This window comes from Cygnus olor, chromosome 4, assembly GCF_009769625.2.
Source record: "Cygnus olor isolate bCygOlo1 chromosome 4, bCygOlo1.pri.v2, whole genome shotgun sequence".
In the NCBI taxonomy this organism is placed as follows: Eukaryota; Metazoa; Chordata; class Aves; order Anseriformes; family Anatidae; genus Cygnus; species Cygnus olor.
In genome coordinates, this window is record NC_049172.1 from 56,641,250 (window position 1) to 56,665,603 (window position 24,354).

At 36.8% G+C, this 24,354-nt stretch overlaps 1 protein-coding gene and 1 long non-coding RNA gene across 9 annotated transcripts in view; one reads left to right on the plus strand and one right to left on the minus strand.

Moving 5' to 3' along the window:
* PCDH7 (protocadherin 7) overlaps nt 1-24,354 on the minus strand; it is a 284,971-nt gene that overhangs the window by 197,008 nt on the left and 63,609 nt on the right. The window lies entirely within an intron of this gene.
* LOC121069092 overlaps nt 19,666-24,354 on the plus strand; it is a 54,294-nt gene continuing 49,605 nt past the window's right edge. For both annotated transcript variants that reach the window (XR_005819252.1, XR_005819253.1), the window contains exon 1: nt 19,666-20,005. This is a non-coding gene — a long non-coding RNA (uncharacterized LOC121069092). The remainder of the gene's footprint in view (nt 20,006-24,354) is intronic.

Below are 24,354 nucleotides of genomic sequence, written 5' to 3' on the forward strand. Positions count from 1 at the left end.
TTTCCCCAGTAAGAAAAAATAACAATAGTCTGCACAGATTTTTTTTTATTTATTTTTTTGACAAGTAAAGATCTTGCATTGGCAAATGTTGAAGAATACTTTGTCTTTTGTGTCAAATGCAAAATTAAACATGAATAATTTCAAACCTTTTATTTTCCATTACAGTTCTTTTGTATCTCCTACAGGTCCATGCTACTCCACTTCTTATTAGCAACCTTAATGAAGCAAAAAGGTATTGGGATGCTTTACATTTTCCATTATTGTTATCACAACTATTACAGCACAGCTGATATAATCATTTTAATAAGTATCCACATTTTTCTTCTCAAAAGTTCATCACCAGTTACTGAACTGAAAGGATTTTTTTCAAACATTTCTTATTATCAATAGTCACTGCACCAGGTTAGTATCCTATTTAAATGTGGAGCAATTTTATTGTAATCTCAGTGGTATCTGGCTGTCAGCACGAGGGTGGCATAATGGATTGTAATCATTTTGCACAGAGTAAGGACAGGTCTAGCGGAAAATATTTAATTCTAGGTGATAGCTCCTGCAGAGTCAGTAAAGGGCACATGCTAATAAGGAAACTGCAGAAAGGCACTGGTGATGACATGTTCCCTGAAAACCGCAAGCTCAGCAGATACAGTGCAGCTAATAGAACCATTACTGCCTCATGTCAAGCTATGAAAAATACCAAAGGACAGAGTCATCACAGTGAAGGGAAAAACAAAGCTCTCACATATTACGGTTGGAAAAGCTTTACAGGCAGAACAATGTTAGGATAACAGTGTTATCAAATGCATGAATAAAAATACGCCGAAAAGCTTGCTCAGTAGAAAGAACAATTTCCCCTTTTTAATTCACTCTATATTCCACATGTTGTAGCACTACCATTCATTGTATTAATTTTCAGTTCAAAACTCATTTTCCACCAAGGCATCTGTTGTCTTCTGCTGATGGCAGCACGTTTGCTTTTGCTTTTCTTTTTTTAACTTCAGCTTATGACAGAGTCCACAAGTAAAGCATAAAGCACTACAGAAGAAGATGACTACAAGGCAAGAAAAGCATCCAGATGCTTTTACAGAGAATTAATTTTCCAGACTCTGATTACAGGCTTCTGTTACCACTGGCAAAGTGTTGGTCAGCTTCTCTCCTTCTAAAACTGGGAGTCTGTCCAGAAACACAGTGACTATGAAATCTTCATAGCATGCTTGTATTATGGCGAGAAGCTCTCTAGCTGGTCGTATTATAGCACTAATAAAAGTTCTCTATCATCTCAAATAGCATTGCTATTTTTAAAACCTACTCACCAAAATTTTACCACTACATTCCAGATAGGAGGAAATGACTGATTATATACAGAGGTATGCACAGGTGTTCTAGACAAACAATAATCTAAAGTACCTACTGGAAAAGATTAAAAAATCTTAATGGGCCTTTTCCTAAACTGTTTTTCAACGCAAACTGCTACTCCCAATTTTCCACAAAAAAAAAAAAAAAAAAAAATCTACTCCTAATGTATCAGACAGAATATTACACATATATTTCTTGGTTTCATGGGGAAAAATATTCAATGCTTTTGATCCCTCTCCCCCACTTAATATTCTTGATTGTACTTCAGCTGGACTCTGAGCTGAGTCACTACTTAAAAAGCAAACAAATGCAAGACACCAGAGTAAATGTAGCTTTACATTCTGAAATTGCAATGCTGCTAATGGAATCTTTGTTTTACTATCAAAGAGTTTAATTAGTCAGGAGTAGTAAAACAAGTGTTTAATGAAAAGCCTAGTAAATCTATGGAGTCTTTCTACTGGCTTCCATTGATGCTGACTTTCAGATTAATAGTGTTAATCTGATGATTTATATCCGTAACAATGACTCTTGGGAAGCAAGACTTCCAGTGTGTTTTTGAAGTTTTAATTTTATATTCTTAGAACTTAATTCACTACTTAAGACAAGCTGAACTTCAGAGGACACCTCAGAAACCTCATATGCAGTTTATGATCCCATTCTTCCTACTATTTTTACACTCTTAAGAAGTTATTTCAGTGGAATAACCTCAAATACTGTAACTTTATGCACTTGCTGCCCCCCTTCAACGTGCAAGAAATTCAGCAACACTACAAGAAAGAAGTCAGTTATGAATTGCTCTCTATATGTTAATGTGTGTCATTTGTCATGAAGATTAATTGCATTAGGAAACAATAATTACACATGAATCTCATTTATAAGGAAGAGGAGGGCAAGCGCATTTTCCAAGAGCTCCGTCATTTGCGTCCATGGGCATTTTTTACTACTTATACATTTTTGCCGTAAGTAAGCCTCAAGTAATTAGTTCCAACCTGGCTCAGATTACCAACCATTGAAATCAAAAGCTTGTGTAGTAAGAAACAATGTGTAATTCCCTTCTTTAGTGAGCTGTACAGCTATAAGGTCTCTTTTAGAACCCGGGAGCAACCCTGCAAACCATGGTCACATGAGAAATCTTTTTTGACATGAATAGACCCATTAAGTCAATGGATCTGTTCATGTGAACAGACTGATGTCAAAAAACACTGATGCTGAGAATGCCGTTTTGTATGTTCTTTCATTTGCGTGGATAAGCAAGAGAGTGAACATGAGGAATATTATGTCCCAGTTTCAGTACAGTAAATCTATTTTGCATTATTTACTGTAGAAACCCTATGTTATGCCATACTCTCACTTGCATTTTGTTTTTAAACCTGTTAAGCGTTATTACAACAGCAGATGCTTTTCACTGCAGACGTGAATGCTGTACCATGGTAATTAAGAGACAGTGTATCCCTTCTTCCTTTGAAATTTCTTATTGAAGATTTTTCATTGCAATAAAGGCTTATTAAACTCTTGTTAATCAATACTGTTGCTTCATTACTTCTCACATCTGCAGCATGCGACCTACTCCTGTTTTGTTGGGTAAGGTTCTGACCCAGCAGTGATTAGAGAAAATGAAGGTACATCAGTTTCTTTTTTCCAATTTGGTTCAGCTAGGGAGAAAATACAGTTGCCAGAGAACATTATAAGATACTGTGCTACATCATTACCCCACCAAATAGTATCCTAACTCGATGTACTTCCTTTATGGCTGTCAGGCTAAAGGTTGTTGCTGACATCTGCCTAAATGTGTATCATTAAGGTAGCCTGCCTATGGTATGCCAGAACTTATGGCTGAAGGAATGAAGCTGAAGTTGCTGGCAGCTTCTTTCTGTCCTCCTCTGTGTGCAGATTACAGAATAAGACCATGGAGATCTTGCCTGCTCTGGAAAACATTGTCAGACTAAGAATGGCTCCAACAATTTAGTGCCACTTTTACAACACCAGTAGATGTGCACAGGGAATGAGCTTCAACACTCTGAAGAAGCCCTTCAGAAAGACATTGAGATTTAACTGGCACTTGAGTGTTATACTGAATTTCTGTGCCCATATATACTTCATCAGGCAAATACAAAAACATGCCCGTTCTACTAACACACTTGTGCTGCTATGCTGTGCAGGCCTGAGGCTTATTTAGGAGATAGGCTGTAAAGCAATCTAGATTGGTTAAGGCCAGTGAGAAAATTTTTAAATAGATTTTCTGAAATATAATAATCCGTGCATGTTCACAACAGAAATTGTTATTTTCTTAATAGATTTACAAAAAAAATAAAAAAAATCTTTTAATTAAAATAAGAACTATGACATTATTCATCTGTCAATTAACTGAATTAAGCTGAATTCCCTATCATTTCAAGCTAGTATCTGAGGAAATACATTCCAGGGCTCTGTTTTTATTTGGCCTTTAAATCTGGCTACTGGTGGGGACTGTCTGAACCCAAGAAGGTGTCTAGTGTGCTGGAGCAGAACTGCTCTGTCTGAGGAGACAGAATCTGCTCAGCCCTTTCTGACACGCATCTTCATGGAGCGAGCGCTTCTGGCAGAGAAGTGCTGTGACGCTCTTATAGACGGAGATTCTCTTTCCTGTAAGAATCTGGTTTTCCTTACACACAAAGTTTGATCCTTTTAATAATAACTGTATACTTGAAGCCATGTTTAGCTAAGTCTATATGTAGATACACTATTATTGGAAACTGGCTGCTACAACTGTAAGGGAAGGGACAATACCCTTCAATGTGAGTCACTGAAGCTATTCCAAGCTGATATAACTGTATGCATATTAATGCTAGTTTCAGTATAATTCCATTGGGAAAAATACCATATAATAGCTTAACTGATGTAAGGTCTGAGTAAAAAATTATTCAATATCCAGCCTCCATGAAAACTTGAAGCATGGCAGAGGCCTCCACAACCTTATCTTCATTTTTCAACTTTGCAGCTATAGAAGGCTGAGAACAATAAAGCCTGTTGTTAAGATTTTATGGTTGTCATATTGTATTGTGTTGTTAAAACATTAAACGGTTACTACAGTCAGACAGATGAGATAGAACTGGAAATAGTCCCTCAAGACAGTTAAAATGTACAAACTTCACTTTTCATTTCATGGAAAGATAATCTCTCCTGCTTTCCTGTAAAATAATGTTTCAATCACAAGTACTGGAGAGTGTCAAACAGCTGCTTACCTCAATATGTACATGAAAGAACAGCACTTCAGAGCAAAGGCCACAAAAACAGACGTCATGATGGAACTATGCATGTTCCCTCACCATTATGAAGATGGTTTTAAGGTAGATAGTTCTTAACTGAATTAGTCAAAAAGAGCTGCCCACCCTGTCACAATATATAATAAAAGCAATGTATCAGAATACTTATGTTCCAGTCATTGGAACTGCTAGCAGAAAAGATACTAACTAGTTATGATAAACACAATTTGATCATATTCATGTTGTGCTCTTTTCACTGTATTCATGATGGTTCATTCAAACTTAAATCAAAATAGCTTAAAGCCCCTGATTGCCTTCATTAATATAGTCATGATAGCCTTCAAAATAAGAAATGACTGTATTCACTCAAAACTTACCAGTTATCATGTTTTGTAGGGAGTTGCAGAAAAGAATCAATGATAGGGCTAAATGAATAAACATCAAAGATGGATTTGGGGTGTGAAAGAAAATGCTGGTCTCTGATTTATGAAAACCAAATGAAGATGTGTCATTTAAGGCATAAGAACTCAATCTTCAGCCAAGTGACCTTGGGAATTAATAAAAGAACAGGGTGGATAGAGTCATGCATAGCTTCCCACTTCTGTGTGCATGTCTCTGTATATCCTTGTCACTGTGTTGCCTATGAAGATTTTTCCTTTAACTGTGATGACTGAAGGAGGAATCAACCAAAATCACAGAACTGCTGACTACGGTGTAATCAACTTTAAAACTGAATAGTGGAACGCTGTTTCAGCATCAAGAACTCTTGCACATTGCTCTACAGCTCTAAGGAGAGTGTATCTAGCTGCACAACTCAGTGTAGGTGCTAGTATCTTACAAGGAATATACAAGTGAAGAATTCTCCAGTGACCAAAGCTAACCAGGAATACTCCGATATATTGGACAGTGAGGTGTGAGGCTGAAATGAAGACTGTTAGTAAAGAATATTTCCATAATGATCAGTAAAGAAAATTATTTTGATTTTTTTTTTAATTCAGTACAAGAATTATTTCACAAAATGCAAATCTGAGTTTTGTCATTATGCAACTTACCAGGGAAAATTTTCTTAAATTTTGGCAATTAGTCTTTTAAAAAACAACTTTGTAACCCACATCGAACCTCCTTATTCACAGAACGTAACTTCCTCATTCACTTACTCTGGGGACATGCAATTTGCAGATGAATCATTCAATTTGTCCTTGTTAAAAAAGGCACAGAATTCTATTTTTACTTCGCCTATTTAAATTTCATAATATCTATGTGAAACTCTCACATAACCATCAAACACCGCATTTAGTTCCTTGCTCTCTCCGTCTGCACATCATCACCAGGCCAAGACAATTCCAAATATATATCACTGAATTAATATCCTGACAATGTACTTGATGATTCCATGGAAATCAGTAATCATTATGGCAAAATACAGATCTAATGGGTAAATACTGCTGTCAGAAACTGCGCTGACCCATTGGAAGTTCTTTATATGCAAGACTTAAGGCCGCAGTTTGTTCTGTCAAAACAAGACTGTAGGATTTGGCTATACAGAATTTGAATACATGGCCTTGTTTTATACATGTATATACTTATGATAAACCAAACCATACCCTGTAAGAACTTTCCATACCCTGTAAGAACTTTCCATACCCACCAAAAACAATCTAGATTGAACTATATGGAAGTCTACACCCAAAAATAATAAAATTACTAAGTATCTGTTTAGCATTTTCCTCAGGAGATGCATTTGTAGACATTATAGACTGTTTATAATGTCTGTTGTGAGGTTACCACAAGAGAGATGGAAAATAAAAAAACTGCTAGTAAAGTAGCACACTTTGTCTTGAAAGATTTGTGCAACATTGTGGTATTTTAGATCTTTTACTTTTCTAATCCATGTCATGTTTTAATGACAGCTCTATGTCCTGGTCTATGACTGAATACTACTGAAACAGAAAAGTAATCCAAGTGAGCTCAGTGAATTTTACACTGGATGTAAGAATTAACTGGAGTAGGGAAATAACAGATTAAAACAAAGGTCTTTAAAATGTGTTCTAAATATGTGTTTGAGTATGTAAAATAACAAGTTGCCCTGTTATAATTTATACTCCATGTTTCTGTAGCAGATAAACCCTGGAATAGCATCCTCTTTAAATCTCTCTCCGGCTGTGTACAGGTGTTCCTCCCTCAGCAGTAAACAAAATCTTTATTGTTTCAATTATTTTAGCTGTGTCTGCTATCATACATGTGATTTATTAAAGTTGGAAAAGGCCAACAATTTTATTATCTTACATTAAATTCTATCATAATTCTACTTGCACACCTGAGTGGTGCGTCATTATTCAGGATTCATCTTTGCATCTCTATTTTCTTAGAAGAATCCTGCCAGCTAGAAACTGTCCATTAACTAGTGAATGCCATCTCACCCACTTAAGGAGATGAAAAGGAAACCTATGTAGGCATTTACTTAAAATAACTCTCCCACCCCCTGTAACACCCTCTTTCTTCACTTGTGAATCAGTTTTGCTGAAATTCATTAAGACATTGAGAGAGCTTGCTGAAACTTCATTGAATGGCAAATAAACACGACACATGAAGAATTTTAAAAATGTAGAATACAAGATAAAAAAGTGAAGGAAATAAAATAGCTCTTGAGTATGTTCTTAATTTTTAGGTATTCTTAGCAATCCTTGTCTGTACTTATTATATGTATATGTAGTTCTACAACTGTGTTCTGAACTAAGTTTTGTTCAGTCTGTATGTAAAAAAAATAGTTTCATTTTTTATACTTTTCGAAACTATGTATCTTAATTATTTTTTTTTAATCATCTCTGGAAAGAAGCCAAGAACAAAAACCCTAAGGAAATAGGATTAATAAAGATTAATAAAATTCTGCAATTTCACTGATTTTTGATTTAGTATAAGGTTCTTCATAAATGGTATGTACATGGATTTTTAAAACTTCTCTATATTGGAAGTACATGCCTTGCTTTCACAGTCAAAAAATACAAAAAGCAATTTTTGTTATGATAAACCAACCAACTGCAAAGTCCCTGGTTTCAAACAGAAGTCCAATAATGTAAGAGAAAATCTTAGATGAGCAAAGGATAGCACAGGAGGAAAGGAGTATCGTTGTTGACAGAGAAGGGACAGACTAGCTGAAACTTCAACTGCATTTCAGGAATTAAAAGTAAACAAAAAAATGAATTAAAAGACATTTAATGAGCAGGAAGCAGGAACTGGTGTGGTACGATGATTTTTTTTCCTCGTATTACAGAGGAAGAAGAAAGCAGAAAAGTTAATGCAGACTCAAAGCAAGTTCTCATAAAGAATTAATTTGCACTTTGTTGAATCCTGTGAGACATTTCAGTGAATCATGATTTCTTTGAAAACAATATGTGCGTTACTACCTCATTAAGCATCATAGTTTATGGCTTTTTTTCCTTTTTAAGATTTGCACATCTATCACTACAAGACTAAACATCTCAAAGTCGGATTGAAATGTACATAGTTACTGTAACAGGTGAGTACGCAGGTTCTATTCTTCACCTCAGACAGACATGGCAAGATTTTCCATCTGTCATTTGCTTTAAAAAAAAAAATCAATTTATTTAGACTAAGCAGAATTTTAAATGAGCTCACATTTTAATATGCCATCCTCAGAAAATAAACAAACAGAAATAATTCCTCGTCTAGCATTTACTTAATGCTTACAATGCAAAGTTACAATGCAGGAAGTGCTCATCAATATAAAGCAGCTTTTTTGTTTTTACAATATCAAAATTCATTTTCACTGTCTCACTTGTTTTCATTAATCTCACATTATTATTTATTAAACTTTATTAACCTAGTTTTTCATTTTCTAAAAGTATGTTTAAATTTACAGCACTTAGAGAATTTAAGATGAAAATGATTTATGAATTTAAAAAACAGGTAACTCATCTTTTTTGCAAATCCATGAGTTTATAATTACAAAAGCAAGTAATAGGGACCTACCACTTATGTATGTACTAAACTCAGCACGTAAGCAGTCATATGGAAGACAATGAAATTATACACAGATTTAAACATAATGAAATACCTAGAAAGAGTATCTAAGAAAGCAGGAAAACAGTTTTACCACCATTCTCCTGAAGAAAGAGGCAATTGGCTCTCGTACTATGAAAGTCAACTCAATTGAAACTTTGTGAAGGTTTTTATAACAGACCAAGCGTGCCAAACAGACCAAATGGGAAATGTCCACCTATACAACTAAATTTTGTTGTTCTAATTGAAAGGAAAAAGCTTATTCTCCTTTTGTAAACAGTAATTAAGCTTTTTGCTTGGATTATTCCAGCTCTCAATTAGGTAGTGCAACTTTTCCAAAAAGATGAGAAAATTTTTGAATTTTGCTTGCCATCGCTTACTGATGGGAAGGGCAGTGATTGTCTCAGATCCAAGAGTAGTAGAGTGTAGTGGAAATAATGACATAGTAGAAGACAAATTGCAATTCTGTTTTCCTGGACACAATTCATCTTACCAGCATGTTCTTCTCTACAGACCTAAATAGCTGCTTAAACTCAGCAAAGATTGCTTTATTCAAAGACAGCTGCTCCATCTTTATGGACTCTTAAGGGAAGATTATGCCGTTTATCTTGATGGTAGCAGAAGCATTAATGAGCAATGAGATGCATATACTTACTAAACCATGTAATACTTAAAAACTTAAAGATATATAAAAGCCTTATGATAGTTCAAAGCATTATATACAACTTTATAAAATCTTATTATTTAATAGCATAATAACACTGCAGTAAATAATATTAAATAATTTTTACTTATGCCTTTGTATTAGTGCTTAAGAATATCATAAGAAGAGTTTGTCATATGAACTAAATACTGCTTCAATCAACTTCTTCAAATTCTGAAAATCCTGTAACACGTTGAAAAGCAGTGACTTGGACATTGACGGTGTAGTGGACACAAAGCACACCGGATAGTAAGATCTACATGCTTAACAATTGCTCAGACAGTAACAAGCTTTGGAATGCAATTGGAAAAATTGTTCAGAATGTTAAATTACTACAACCTTTTTGAACTTTCAAAGTAACAGTATGAATTCTTAAGCTTCTGGAAAAGCAGCCTAAGCCAACCATATTTATGTAACCTCTCACAGAAAGGATTACCTGAGTTGTAAGGGAGCCACATATCTGAAGTATCATGTAGTGTCATTATTCTGTAGCAAAAAAAAAAAAATCTTGAGTTGAAGCAACAACTGTCAACCTTCCTAATAACAGGCAATATAGTCACCAGCTGAAAGATGCACAACAGGGTTCTCTGCAATGCACAGTATGTTGTTTTGTAATGCAGATTGCATGGAAAACTTCAAGTGTCTTGGACAGGGATATCCTGCTCTCCATTCTATGTAAACGGAGATGTACATCAGTTTAACGTAAGTATGAGCAAAGAGAAGGACATCAAAACTCTGAGAAATCTTTGTAACAGTGATGAAAACACTCCAGCTGAAACAAGTCCTACAAGGAACCTGAAAAGTTTGCTGCAAATGCCTGTCAAGAAACTTCCTAAAGGTTATTTGTGATTCTTTCATAATAGTCATATATGCATGGCTAAAACACTACTAGGCAAATACAACTGAAATTACAAATTGGATTCATCTTAAGTGCTCTTACTCTTGCTCTTCTTTCCACATAATCTTGCCATAGGTAAAGTAAGACTTTATTCTAAATCCCTATGTGTGATCATGTTCTTGCTTTTGGCCCTTTAGAAATGTCAATAATCAAAGCCAAGTGAAGATCTTCCCCATACCCAGGGAAGAAAAACACTCCATTCGTGCTTCAGCTCAGCCACTTTAACTCTCTGAAATAGTCCTCTCAAACTCTTCCCCATTGACTTGCTTTCATGGAAGTACTGTGAGAACATACACTGTAATTTGGTAACCCCATATTCTTGGTAGGCTGTATCAGCACCCTTGGTTGAAGTGCTCCAGAGATTTATTTAGTGCCCTAAAGTGCTCTCAAGCTCCATGCCTTTAGCTCTTCTCCTGCTGCAGTATTGACTTTTGGAAGGTAAGTTTGAAAAGACATGAGCCAAGGTAAAAGCACATAGCAGTGCTGTCACAGTGGAGGCACTCCTGCCAGAAGACAGTATTTGCTGTATCATGCAAACTTCCTCAATTTCCATGCAGAACAGAACCACAGCAATCACTCTAAGTACCTGATATACACTTTAGTAAGACCAACAATCCCAGAATACAGAAATGGAGTCAAAATAATAGCAATCCAATTTGACATGTATTAAAAGAACAACACAGACTTAAGTATGCAGTGTAACATACTTCTGTAACAGCATTACAGAAAGCACATGTATATAAAGATTATTGAAAGAATGATAAAAATTATAAAAACATGACTTTCGAATTAACCTTGGAAAGGCAATTAAGGCTTGATCTGAAGGAGAAATGCAAGTAGGCTTTTTCACACAAGTACGCAAAAGAACATATTTTCACACCAGCAGGCATGACACTGTAGGAAGGATGGGGCAGGTGTTAGAGGAACTGGATGAGAAGAAAAGCAAATGAAGATAGATGAATGTTTGAAAAGCCTTTTAAATGCCTGGAATTTGAATGGGAGTCAGTGGAAAAGTACTAGCATTGGGCTGCCACTCCCCACAGCGGTAATTACTAAACCTTAGTGGTAATTACTACTGTTTGTGAAAAGCAGGAAGCAACATTCAAAGGCTGGACTCAAATCAGTTTCTTAAGACAGTACTATGGGACTGAGAGAGAGATGGAGCAACAGCTCTGGATAAAACGTGGCTATGGTGACAGAAGAAATATGTGAAGAAAATTTAAGTTCAGGGTCAGTGTGAACACTGATATCCCGGTATCATACGAGCACAAATGTTGATAAAGGATGCAGGGCTCTTAAACCTTGCTAAACAGGAACAATTTTTTTTTTGGTATCTTTATTGGAAAGAGACTGACACAGTGCAAAAATCTAAAGCAGGTTACTAGAAAACGATGTACATATTAAATTCCATTACATTCCATTAAATTAAGTTCTCAGGCATTGATCTGTGAGAGATTTACTAAGAAGAGAAAAATCACGTTCATTACTGTGAGAGTACAAGTCTTAAAGCTCAACACAAACAAATGCGAAGGCATCCAGTTCAGAAACATACAGAATGAACTTTTTATCATTGAAATATGTCTTAATTTTGAAAACAAAAGAATTAACTTCCACAGTTATGCATGTCATGATGAAGAGGAAAAGGATTATTTGTATCTTTCACATTCAGGTGCCTGATGAACTCACCCAGGTGTGAGATGAATACTTTCTTACTTTAATGAGTTGTTTTCAAGGTGCCAGAACCAGTCTAAATACCAATGATTATGTTCTTATCAGTTAAATGTTTTGTACAAGCAATTAGTTACTGATGAATACTACATTAAAGGCCTCCTTTCACTAGTCTAAATTTCATTTAGACGATATTCATAGAAGTTTCATACCTACAAGGCAAAAATATCACTTTGAATGTTAGTTTTAAGTATCTGAAGTGCAAAATAAAAACTGAATATTCTAGTTGCATATTTTTCCATTACTAAAAAATAAGAAAAAGCAACAGGTGTGCAGCCCCATTGTTAGTCTTATTTACCAATAATACTCTACAGTGGACCCAGTAGACCAATGCAGATATCCATAGAAAACCTTGCTAAACCTTCCTTCTTGGTATCACAGATTAATGGTCCTGCAGTTCTAGTTGGGATTTCACTGAAATCCCATCGACTTTATGTGGAAGGGGATCCAATATGTAGTAGTACTGAAGGGTAACAATATAAAAATTTCAAAGGAGGTCGAAAGACTGATAAAAAAAACAGTTAACACAGAAAGATTTATTATCTATAAAGGGAATTATAATAGTTTAAACCAATCTTCCACCTCCAACCAGGTAAAGAAAATGATGTTTAACAGGCATTTAACTATCATTTTCAGATAGTTAATATGCAATTAAACAACTGAGAGTATGCTGTGCTGTTTACTGTATTCTCTGCTTAAAAGTGGCTTTGAACTACCCCTTTCCCCAGTGAAGCAACAGAAACAATATACCTCGGATTTCTCTATACAAAACAGAGATGCATCACACCAGACCACTGCATCACAATAACTCTTCATCCTTCTTATTTTGTTTTTTTTTGCTTTACACAAAGTTATCTGGAGACTTATACAGTTCTTGTATGGGAAGAGTTAGGCATCCCAGGAATGTCAGAAAGATGCAGAAAACTTCCCACAGGGTATAGAATCACAGAATATCCCGAGCTGGAAGGGACCCATAAGGATCATCAAGTCCAACTCCTGGCACCGCACAGGTCTGCCCAAAAGTTTAGACCGTGTGACTAAGTGCACAGTCCGATCGCTTCTTAAATTCAGACAGGCTTGGTGCAGTGACTACTTCACTGGGGAGCCTGTTCCAGTGTGCAACCACCCTCTCGGTGAAGAACCTCTTCCTGATGTCCAGCCTAAACTTCCCCTGCCTCAGCTTAACACCATTCCCACAGGTCCTATCACTGGTGATTACGGAGAATAGGTCACCTGCCTCTCCACTCCCCCTCGTGAGGATGTTGTAGACTGCGATGAGGTCTCCCCTCAGCCTCCTCTTCTCCAGGCTGAACAGGCCCAGTGACCTCAGCCGCTCCTCATGTCTTCCTCTCTAGACCCTTCACCACCTTCGTCGCCCTCCTCTGGACACTCTCCAACTGTTTAATGTCCTTTTTGTACTGTAGGGTAGTCTACTTCCTTTCATCCCATTTAGGTATTACTTGGAGAGAACAATATTTTTACTAGAGGTAGAAAGAAAAGATGAATGAAACCAGAGAGAAAGGAGTTAGAACTCCGAACCAGCATAGTTTATGTACAAACCAACTGCAATTCTTCTCCGTGAAAATAACAGAATATAGAGTCCAAATACCTTTAGGAAGTTTCTCTTAGGAAATAATCCAGGGATCCTAACTAGAATGAACTGATAAAATTTTGAGGTTTTACAAGCTAGTACAGGAAAAGACAACTTTCAGAGAGATGCTCTCAACTTCTATTCCTGATAAACCTACTGAAGTTAAGTAAAACTAGAGCTTTAAACTCTCTCCTGTATATGACTCTAAAAGCTTTGCATTTTTATCTTTGTGAAACGTCTTTTCACTACAGAAAAAAATTCTCCACAATCAAGATTTTTATTGATTTATGTTACTGAGACTGTGTACAATTCACATTTTGTTTTGTTTTTCTGCTGAGCAATGAGGATATCAGACAAGTGGGTAGAACGTGATGCAGCAATGCTTTCCTTTGGAGAAAGAAAACAGCAGAAATTGCATGCCTGAATTTTTCCTCTGGTGGTTCAAAATTAAATTATGCAAACTGCAGATAATCCCTACAGCCTGTGAGAGACATAGAAAACAGTCTCCACAGTCCTATTCTTTCACACTTGACCATTAAACAATTTCCCACCCTCTGTGCACCCACATTTGGGTATTCCACTCTATGGCTTAAGAATACTGAATGAGATTAGCAGAGCCACAAGACATACACATACTATTCACTCGGTAATAGCGATGCTTTTCTAGCTCTGAATGGAGTAAAGTGCAAATGCACAAAGCCTGACCATTCTGGTTCCAGCCAACTATTGCTATTGGAGTCCTTTTTCAGTGAGACCTACGAATCCATCTCCTTGCCTCATCCATTCCTTTTTCAATTCTGTGCTCAGTTACCTTTCCTTATATTCCAGTTAGTTTTAGGGCTCTGACTGGGACTGGCAGCACTCAGCTTTGGAGGTCTGTTTCTGCTTGCTGGCCATCCCACCACTGCAGCATGGACAGCTCAGTTCCTTGTAAAGCTGGTCCTGGATATCCGAAGTTTTTAATGTCATGCTTTAACAGAAACTATTATTTAAGAGTTCCTCAGGCTTCTTCTGAAGCACTAGAATGGTAAATAGGAAATCCACTTTTCAAAAGGGTGATCTGGTGTAACTGTGAAAAACACACCCTCAAATCTCTTACCACATTTAGGTCAGAAGTAAATGGCAAGCCTAGGACAGTCACTGACTGTGCAATCAAGCTATGAACTCATGCAGCTGATGTCACATCTCTCCATAGAGAGGTTTGGTGGATGAGGGAAGAAAAAGCCAGGTAAACACACTAAGTATGAATACAAACCACCCAAGTTCTTTTCCTATGGATTGCAGAAGCCATATACCATACTGACTAGTCTATGACAGCTGTGCAGACTTCTCTCTAAAAATGGGTTAACTTTGCAAAGATCAGCATTAACTCCCACACACATTTCTGCTGGAAATCTATCAGGTTGCTAGGGTAGCATGCTGTGCATAAAGGCTGCTCCCTGGCTGCATACCCTCCCCGCAGGCACACGAATCCCTAATTATGAGGTACATATACAGAAGAGTTTCTGTGGGCGAAGGACAAGCATCAACAAATACACTACTTCCTTTGGTACATGAGTTACAAACCCTTTGAACCATTTTTTGGCTCCTTTTCTTGTGCCTGTATCACAGCAGGGGAGGCTGTTTCAAACTTCAGTTATCATTCTGACCACAAATAACACCTAATTTCTCTCTTACTCTTTAATTTTATTTCAAAATCCAAAGTAAATGCATCCTGAATAGCAAATAAACAGAAACCTGAAAGAGGAAGATACTGCGACATGACAGTGGGATTGCACTCACCCAGTTTCACTGCCTATTTAAACGTTAACAGCACTTTGATTTTGCAAATTTATTTGTATAAAGAATTAGAAAACACCTTCACATTTGGTTTCATACTTGCCTTATAAAACTTTACTTATTTACCTACTAGTGCATTTATTTATGTGTTTGTCTCCTGATGAGGACTAGAGAAGTCGTTTCTTTCTTCATGTTCTTAATTTCACTTTATTCATGCTGTACATATTCTAAGATTTCTTTGCCTCCTACCTCTCCAAAGCCTCCAAATTCCATAATGCCCTGCATTAAGCCATTAAGCATGAGCACAGGGGCAAGTGAAGTGTCCTTTCAGGCCAACCAGTACATCTGCTGTTAAATGCAATAAGAACTTCCTATTCCTGACTGCCAAGGGTTTATATGCTATTTCCATAACTTTCCCCTCTGCTCTAGATGAAGATAGATGAGGCTGAGATTCTTCTGTAACACTACACCAGAGCAAAAGCCTAATTAACACTTTGAGAGTCTATATGTGCCAACATGGAAAATATTCTGCATTTCATGCAGCTTTCTAGAATGTAGGAGTCATGAAACAATACAATAAAGCTGGCACTGTAGCAAGTCATAAGTACATTACTCCGTGCCTTTGGTGTTCAAGAAATAACTCTGATATAAAGCACAAATCCTTTCCCAATTCACACAGGTTAAAAATGCTAGTTGTCGTATTTGTCTTATAGCCGCGCATCTTTGTTATCCTCATACTTATTTGCCCTAAACAAATATCCTCACAACTACTGCCGAATTGGGATAGAAAGGTTAGAAAGATTTATAATGTTGCCAGAGCTGTCCTGTAGGCTATGAGCAGGGAATGTCTCATTGTAACAACTAAGAACATATCCTATTTACCATTTCATTTAAAGTACTTTTTTTTTTCTTCTTTAAGCTAAACTACAAATATCAATGCTTTTGAAACTGAAAAGGTAAATGATTCATAACAATTGTAACAACTACATCTGTCTTGTAAGTGGAAACCACAGACAAATATGACAAACGTTGACAGAATTAAGTTTGAAACATTTGCAAGTTTGTATCCATGAATTTTCCTTTTCTTACACTCCTTAGCTCCTTTCTGCTCTTTTCCTCTAAGCATCCCTAGGTTCACGCTGAAAAGACTTCATCTCTTCATGCTTTATACATCATGTTGTGTATAATAGGGGAAAGGATTTCTGTATGTTTGCCAGGATGGAAGTCATCCTCAGAAGATATGAAAAAAGATAATCTAAACAAAACTTTAAGTCATATTCCTTTACCTGCCTGATAAATATGGGAACTACAGCATTAATACTATTTTTAAACATGGGTGTTTACAACTGCATATCTCTTACTGTAGCCGAACACTTATTCAGTAACAGTTATAAGTATTTGGTTACATTTTGCAGGCTTTTCATTGCAATCCTCAACAGAAAGAAAATAATTTTGGCATACTACCCAAAATACACAGCAGTTGTTCTCTGAACAGCCTAAAAGTGTGCCAGCTTTTTCAAAGAAACAAAAAAGGCAAAGATTCTAAGGCCAAAAGACCCAAATGCTGATAGAACTCCTCAGAGAGGAGGAATGTTTCTCACATTTGGAGGACAAAGCTCCTGTATGGGTCAGGGACCAGGATTAAAAAGATGAAGAGACTAAAGACTGACTACCTTTGCATACTGAGAACAGAGTATTTCCAGCCCTAGCCTGGAGAACACACTAAGTACTTTGAATGAGACTGTTAGCAGGTAGTATAAATACACAAAATATATTTTTTTCTCCCTAAGCATCTCCCCCAAACAATTAATTTGCTTAAAACGTCTATTTCTTTGTCAGAATAAATACATTACATCAAACCATAACAATCTCCTAGCCATTCTACTCAAGGATTGTTGTTACCTTAACAGCACATTAAGAGTACAATCAAACTGCTCTCCTGCAATGTACAGCATCAACAGCAGTCAAGTGAATTGTATTTTTGTGCTTACTTCAAGGCACCTATTACCTTATATTTTTAATTTAACACATTAAAAATGATGCTATGTAAAAATGAAACAGTATCAAGTTTCTAGGGTGAAATGTAAAACTCACTTTCTAAACTTTAAGTAAGCACAAGAGATCTTTTCAAGTCTTCATTTCATTGTGACTGTTTTTTTGCCAGAGGATAGTCTTTCCAAATTCCTCTCTTTGGCATGAACATACGCAGAATATGTGAAGGATGTTATTTTTTATTTTGAAGCAGTTAATTTCCTTCAACACTCTCTTTTTGAGAAGTTTTATTTTGTTTTGGATTCATGTCTGAGTATTGGAACCTATTTACATAGAGACCAAAGTGTTCCTTTTAGAGAACCACACACTGGATTTTGTTCATTATTTGTAGTTTCTCCATTTTTTCCCTCTAGTATTAAAGTAAGCAGCCCTGTTTCAAGGTATCAGCTGTCTCAGCCACCTTCTTTGTATTACTCTATTGGAGCATTTTCTACATACACAAAAAGAAAAATCTGAAACAGAAAAATCCAAAACTATCTCTAATAAGGGAGCCCAGTGAATGAAAAAGAAACTTGGGGGTGGGGAGGGTGAACATACCTTTGGGAGAAACTAATGCTTTTGACAATTTATTTTACATAAAACCAAGTGGGAGATAGTTTGCCCTGAGCACTTTTTAATACCTTGTGTAGAATATACATTCTTTTGATTTATTTTCATCAGACCTAAATCTGGAACCTGCTATCATGCTGGCAAGGAACCTGTGACACAATCTAACTTTTGTTTAGCTCCTGTGTATGTTAATGTGATCTCTGTGACTGGAAGTTTTCTTGATGTCCTTGTATGGGGTGAAATGAAGATGTTATCATTCCGTCTGAGCGAGATTTAACCATGTCCATTTAGTTTCCCATCCAGATATGAAAAAGAATTCACTGAAAAGCTAGAAAGTACCATCATCCTCAAAGAACATATAATTCCTTTAATATAAATCCTGGTTATTTTCTATCACTCTTCAAATATAGGTGTAAAATTGTTAAAAGCATTTATCCATTACTCATCACAGAAAACAATATGATACATTCTGCAAGTTTATCACTGTCTCTTTCAGGTATATTTAGTAAAAACTGTTATTATTGAATCAAAACCTAATCAAAATAACAACAAAAAGCCTGGATCATGGTCTCTAGTGCTTACCAATGAAATCAATGATCTCATAAGTGTCCCACCTGTATGTCCCTATTAAATTTGAATAAAAGAGGTGTTTCTGTGTGTACCACTATATGTGTGCACACAGTTTCTTTTAAAGAGTTAACACATAATACTGATGTAAAACTGTCATCTACTACTACCTGAAATGCATCCTGAATTTAATACAAAGCCATCAGCTTGACATACATAGTCAAAAGATTTCAAGTTTTACTTGTTCTTAACAGATTATAATTTATTATTTTTAAAAAGATTGTGTAGCAAGGGTTCATATTGGAAGTTCACTTGCATGTATGTAACTCTGCAGAAGGACCACAGGCTCCTTTAAACATTTCTTCTCCAGCATTACAGGTTTTGTGCCATTTTACGACATCAGTAACAAACTCAGCCACTGCTCACAGATGCTCTGTTCACATGTGGAACCATGCACTCACGTCTCATCTCATGGATTACCCTATAAAGTTTAGGATGGAGTTCAAACCTTAACTTTTTTATGTTAAACTTCAATATGATAAAAATGCAATTTCAATATGATTAAAAAGCAACTGATCACAAAGCTACTGAGCTGTTCTGAACATCATAAAAGAGTACGTGAATAGGAGAAGGGCACAAACCCTAATCTCCTGCTTACTGAGCAATAAGAAGGGATATACCAATTATCTCTTCAGATTAATGCATAGCGTAAATAGTAATGAATCAAAGATCAATGTAGAGAACTTGAGACACACAACAGGAAACTGAGCTGGACGTAAGTTGTTGTGATAACGATTTTTCAAGTCTGTTTTGCAGTTCCCCAAGTGTTTGGGGAGGAAAGGTGCAACCTCGTTAAGGCCCCCTCTGGAGCACGCCATTCCACAGCCTCATAGTACCTGAGGCAACACCCGGTGGGCTGCGAGGGAGGCAAGCCTTCATAACCGCCCGGCAATAGGGCTATCCCTGTGACCCCTGGGCACTTCCAACAATTTACCGGCTCCTTCTACCAACAGACCTGCGGATGGAGGTGTTTGGCACAGGCCTTAACCCCTGACCGGCTGCTTTACGGCAGAACTGGGCGGCGCCTAACGACTATCAACAACTGCCGCAGATAATAGATGTTTTAGCGTAGGCATTAAACTCCCAGGAAACGATTAAAAGGAGAGAAAAAAGAGAGAGAAGACTTGGGGGATAGGAGGAAGTTATTACTGCCCTTGGATCCAGCGCTGCCGTCTCGACCCAGAGCCTCGGTCCGCACGGGGAAGGTCGACCCCAGCGACCGTCCGAGCCCACCTTTATGCAGTGTGCTCGGTCCGGGACCACCCTCGGGGCGGTAATTGTGTGCTTTGTTGTTCTGGAAGCTTCGGGAAGGTTCACGGTGGTCCCCCACACTGCTTTCCCCCAGCAAATTGCCCCAACTAATGTTCCCAAACCGAGAGGGGGAGCGGGGAAAGGCGGCCCGCCGGTCCGGCTCCGCAGGGCTCCGTTCCACGCGCTTCTGCCCGAGTCTGGGACAAAAGCAGGTAAAGTTCTTTGCTGGTCTTAAACACACTCGTATCCATGTGATATATTTGCATACACACACCCACATATATGCAGAGCACATCATTAGAATGAGGTATGTTGGCTGCATGCAGCAGGAGTTCTGCTCGGACAAATACTCACCGGGGCTCCAGAAGAGGCCTTTTTCATAATCTGGGGGGCTTTATGTAAACTATATTGCAAAGCACTGTTGGCGTGCTGTTCCATGAGATTTTTCAAGTTGGAGCAAAACAAACTCTGTTTTGTTATGTAATCTGCCTTTATGCTTACTGAGTGATCAGGAACTCCTTAAAAATTTTGACCACGGATCACTGTGAGACTTCAAAGTGGTTTTTGGACCACCCAATGTTCACATTATCAGTCTTAACTGAAAACATCCCAAATATAACACAGCTCTGGAAAGCAACTTGGAATATTGTATCCTCATCAAGTGTGAAGACCACAGCTTGTCAACCACTGATACAGCCCCAGGAAGACAGAATGGCAGCACAGAAGGAAGGATGTTTTCAAGAGCAAATCTCACATTAATGAAGTTCAGTGGATGTGGGAGATTAAAAATCACTTTCCCACCAGATTCTTTCCCACCAGATTCTTTCACTGCTCTTAAATGTGGCAGAAATCTCAACTTTTCCATACGTATCAGATTTTACATTACTATCTGTGTTCCTTGGGTTTGTCATCACTCTCCTATGGGCATTTAGACTGAAGTTTATGAAGCTCCAAAGGGTTTTACATGTTTACTTACTGAAGAGGTATAGAGAACATCAAAGTGAATGATTGAATATTAAATAAATCAAAAGCACAGTTTCACAAACACTTGAAGTGGAAAAGTATCGCATTTAGAAAACTGTCAAATTCATTATTCAATGTATTTACTTTTCTAATACTGATCCCAGACTCTGCAAAGGCAAGAATATCACTAGCACAATACAGAAAGGTAGAACAATGCAAACTGCTTTCTTTTTCCTGTAAGACATTACAGTCAGGGATAGGGTACAGCACATGGGACTGCTCCTCTCTTTTCCACAAAGGCAGGTAGTCTCAGATGACAAGCCTGTACAAACCTTCAGCTAGCACATTTCAGGAAAAATGGAGGGAGATTAAATTTACACCACAAACATTCCTAGGGAAGAATACTTATACATGCAGAAACAGCAAAACAAAAACATGTTATGTATATATATATAGAAATCCACAAGCTGAACGTATGCACTGAATGTTCTAGTGTGAATCAGCTATTTACCAAGCGAATTACTATATTTCACGGCAATAACTAAAATGATAACATGCAAGAAATTAATGATAAATATGGTGATAAAAGTAAAACAGACGTCAGGAAGTTTATAGCTTCACAGTCCAAAAAGTTCAGCCAAGCTTGAATGGAGATAAGAAACTGGATGAGAAAAGTGGGATGAAGAATGCAATCGTCACAGAGAAAAGGAATGATTAAAAAGAAAACAAAAAAGAACAGAGGTTTTAATCAGGAAAAATTGGTAATAAAGTTCTGAATTAAAATTCTGATTCCAGTGAGGATTTTCAGACATCATTTCATTCCCATGATTTACAATTTCCTCAGTAGAACTACAGCACTAAGAGATCGTGTTTTTTATATTAATAGAAAATGATGAATGCCACTGTAATCAGTAACACTGACTTTCATCAGCTAGTGGTCTGGTGCTGATCAGATGATGAAATCAAGGAGAATGAATTGGTAAACCAGCTGGAGAAAGCATTTCTAATATGATTTAAAACAACAACAACAACAACAAAAACAGAGGAGCTTTCTCATTTTGTTTTGCTGCACTTCTGTTTATAAGAGTGGGATTTTATTTAAGCCTGTGAAAAGTGTGCATAAAATCCTTATCTAATACTTCTACTAACCATGATTTATCCCCGCAGCACAATTCAAATACAGTGAAGAGATAACATCTTTTTTTTTTATGTCTTCCGTTTTATTTCTAAAGCAGGAAATATACATACACAAATCAAGAGAAATCAATATTTTTACTCCTTTCCACTCCATCAGTCATATAACAAAATAGTCAGAAAAGGGCACCATAACCCCCTGTTTGTCATTTGAATTGACTGAATGAGAGTTTGACAAGTCTAAAAGGCCAGCAAAAGACACACAGAATTCCCTCATTAGATTTTGCACAACAGTGACTACAGAGAGCTATGAATGCACAGTACTATGAATAATAAAACATCTGTGAATTACATAATGTCACTAAGTACATTCCAAATGGTATGCATATATTAACCCACAAATACAGGCTGGTACTTATTTAATACAAAATCAGCAAAAAAAATGGTGTTTTTGAAAGACCTTGGAAGTCCATTATGCTATCCAAGTCCCTCATATTACTCTAAGGAAAGTGATGTTACTGTTATACCATAATAGAAAACAGCCACATCAACAGCTCTTAGTGACAGGTAGAGATATCTTTGGGAAACCCACCAACTTTAATGAAACAGTTTAAGTAAATATAATCTCTTCTTGTACGTTCAACTGCCTGTAGTCTACAAAGAACAAAATAAATGGCTAAGTTTTATATATACTGAGAATCAATGTTTTCACACCACTTTATATCACCATTGAAATGTGCAGTCAACCTAATAACACACAGCACTTTCTGACAATCAAAGAAGTCCTTCTCTATATCACTGCAGACTGCACATAGCTTGATTGGAACGCCCTGTTTTATAAGCACCCCACTCCACCCCTCGCAACCCTGGTGATAAATTATTTTCAGATTTGTATGCTTGCTGTTAGCTTTAATGAAGGCTTTTTCATTGCTGAAGCCAGGTTTCTTTTTAAGCAGCTACAGTAGTCTCTTGACAGTGTAATACAGAACTGGATCAGTAATTATAAAGGGGAATCAAAATTATGGTTACTCTAATGTGCATTCTTCTAAACGACTAGTTCAGAGAGGAATGTGAAACTATTGTTTCAAACACCAGTCTGAGACCCCTAGAGACTTAAATGAATAGTCTGAAAAAAAAAAAGAAATAAAAAGCACTTTTTTTTTCTCTCTGTGAAGTTACCTACTCTCTTAATTAGTAGCAGCATATCAATTAATAAAAATATAAAATACGGGCTATTATCCTATTACAGGTTGGTACTATTATGTAAAAAATAAATAAATTAATAAGGAATTGTACTGTTTGTCCACATCTAGTCATACTTAGTATCTGACAATTTGTCAATTTACCACACTGAAACTTGATCCAAAACCCCCTGAAATCCCTGAGACACTGTTTTCTTTTACTCTCAAGTCAGAAGTGGGTCTGACTCAACCCCCTGAAAAAAAGCCCTCCAAGCCCATCTTGCGACTGCCACTTCTGATGTTTTAACCTCCATGGTAGGCTAGTGTAGAAGAGGTTTATCCAGCACACGAACTGATGCTATCTATAGGATTTATGAAATCAACAGATGGCCTTAGACAAAGAGTATTTAAAGGAGATTTTATTTTTTAATAAAATAATTTGAGATTGGATATGTAACCAAAACTCTGGTATGTATTTGATTTTATCCCAGAAATAATTCAAGACAGATCATCCAGGTTGCCATATGGACTGTATTTCACTCCTCCTATTAAAAGTAGATTACAGAGAGGCTAAAGCTACTTACGATATTTCAAGCTTACCAGCATTAATTTGAATAAGAAAATAGATGAGGGAGCATGATTGGCAGCCATCCCAGCTATACAAATCACAAATCTCTTCAACAGAATTTCAGTGAATTTTAAAATTGAATATCAAAAGATCTAGTGATAAATTGATCTTTTTTTTTTCATATAGCAATACTTTTTTTTTCCTGTATTATTATTCACAATAGTTTCCTGTAGGAAAAATAAAAATAAAAATGCAGTACCCGTATTCTATCCTAAAATAAAATGCAGTATTGCAAAGAGTTATAATGAAAATTTGGAAGTATACACTGTACAAAGAAAAGGTCTGTTAATGTGCAGAAAACATGCAATATACACAGTGAGTTAGGAATTCAGTATCAGGTGCAAGCCACTGATATCCATGCCTGGGGACTCACATTCCAATTGCCTTTTTCCTGGTTATGGCATGTAGGGAAGCAGCCACTGCAGCTGTACAGGCCCTGAGAGACAGATGCACAAACTAGAGAGATGACACAGATGTCCAGAACCTTCCCACCTGCCACCTGGCTGAATTCACACTGGTTATTGCAAGATGTGGATAACCATCTGTACAGCTGTCTAGTAGTGACACTTAAGGGTCATAATTTAGAAAGAGTTAATCACTGGAGTAAGTTATAGCAAGTATGTCTGAAGATTCAACCCTATTCCTACATATACCG